The sequence below is a fragment of the Clytia hemisphaerica genome, unplaced genomic scaffold (genome assembly GCF_902728285.1).
Source record: "Clytia hemisphaerica strain Z4C2 unplaced genomic scaffold, Clytia hemisphaerica genome assembly, whole genome shotgun sequence".
Taxonomy (NCBI): Eukaryota; Metazoa; Cnidaria; class Hydrozoa; order Leptothecata; family Clytiidae; genus Clytia; species Clytia hemisphaerica.
Genome location: NW_027103272.1, coordinates 129607 through 131686, shown reverse-complemented (window position 1 = coordinate 131686; position 2080 = coordinate 129607).

Sequence of the window (2080 nt, the reverse complement as noted above, 5' to 3'; positions counted from 1 at the left end):
ATGCAACATTTTATGGAAAGCAGAAAAGCTCTGTCCTAGAACCTGACCTTGTGTTCCTATTATGGACTTTCATATATTATTTCATTCGCAGAGATTGGAAAACTTTTTTCACCCAATCTAGTACAAACTAGATGTTGTATACATACCTACTTCTAAGACATCACTGGTGTTTTCAGATTTTCGTCTTGCCACACAGAAGGAAAGATACTATTTGTAAAAGAGCTACATTTTACATATATTGCTTAACCCATGGGGTTCTCCGGAGGATAGATTTTTATACTTCGAAGTAACAAAAGAGAGATGTAATTGTTAAAAAACCTTGTTCATATTTGTATTTCATATTGTATTTTCATTGATTAATATTTTTCTTTTTGTACTGGCTGCTTGCCGATATAATAAGTCCTTTTACGATAATATTTCCCTGAATTGCCTCAAAATATCCCCAAATTCCCTTCCAAGTTTCTCTTATATTAGCAAGATCCTGCCTATAACATCTCCAATAAACGCCCCCATCCTCAAATGCCTTGCCAATGACGATTCGACCATGATTCGACCATTCTTACCATCCTTAAAGCCGTACCCCTTTTCTGCAACCCTATTCTACCACAACCAGTAGTAAGGACCCTCTTATTATCCCCAACTCGAGAGTTTTATTTTCATATATTAGGATCTTTTTTTGTTTTATTCGCATAGAAAACTTTATTTTGAATTCACCAAACATATTATTGTTCCTGAAAATCATATAGCTCCCAATTATTACCTTCCCAAACTTATCAGCTAAAATTGGTATAGAATCTTCAATGAAGTAGATTCTTCAATGAAGATTTCCTTGCTTAAATCAACCATACACAACCATCCTCATTTTTCGAATGCCTAGTCCCTTAGAATTCAATCTGGCTCATTATGCCTGTTCTGGTCCATGGTAAAGAGAACTTTATAAGCTACACGGCTACACACAATTTGAACTAAAGTGTGCAGCGTCATTATTTCTTTGTTGGATGTCAGACTTTGTTTTGTCTTCTAATAACTTTTTTCAAAAAGATTAAATTTAAGTAAAACATATTTACAATATTACAAAGCATCCTTGATAAATCCTATAGTCACTGTTGCCTTTACAGCAAGCATTGTCGTCAACACACCCGATCTTAAGTTAGAAGGGTTGTAAGATTTACTTTAGTTGTATGTCATTAACCTACTGTTTTATTCCAAAACTATATCATTTCGATCATCAGTGGAAGACTACTTTAAATTCACCCCTGCCACATCTTTTACTTCTTCAACAAGACCAACAAAACCATCGTCCACAGTAAAATTCCATTTACAAATAAATACGAACTTCTAGACGGCGTGTTCGAATCTTTCGAACAAAAACAATCGTCATTTACTTCACCTTCATCGAATCCATATTTATCAATTTGGCATGGTAACCAACAAAACAGTTCATTCTCGCGGCACCGAAAACGTCCTTTTGATTTCTGGTGCAAATGAGAGTCACTAACACATTGTATCCATTGGTTACGCGTATAATCTCGATGTTGTCCACAAACTTTCTCTCCATCATTCAAGTAAGAGCAGTTCTTAAGTTCCAATACTGTAGGATCAATGTTCTTGTTATTTTCAACGGCTATGTACCTTGTCCAGTCATATTTCCATACTTTATCTTCATCTCGACATAAACATTCTGAATGAACTCGTTCATCTTCAACCTCGTTTTCAGTATCGTTCCTAAACTTTCTTTGACAAGGGTACCAGCAATAATGTGTCATATTCGTATCTTGACCTAACAAACAACGTTCTTTTCCGTTCGTTATGTTTCTTATGTAATAATCGTCCGAACAGCGTGCCCATTGGAAGTGAGTGTAGCCAGGTATTCTTAAGCATTCTTCTCGCCCTACTTTATCTTTGTTGCAATCTCGTAAAGAATTATGAACCACACTTAATAGTCCCAGCAACAGAGCTAAGGTGAACATTCTTTTCATTTTTTATCAACTTGAAATCTAAAAGAAAAGGGCTAGATTTTATTAATGTAAACTGTTTAATCTGAAACCTGGTCTGAAAGCAAGATCAAATACATTCTACT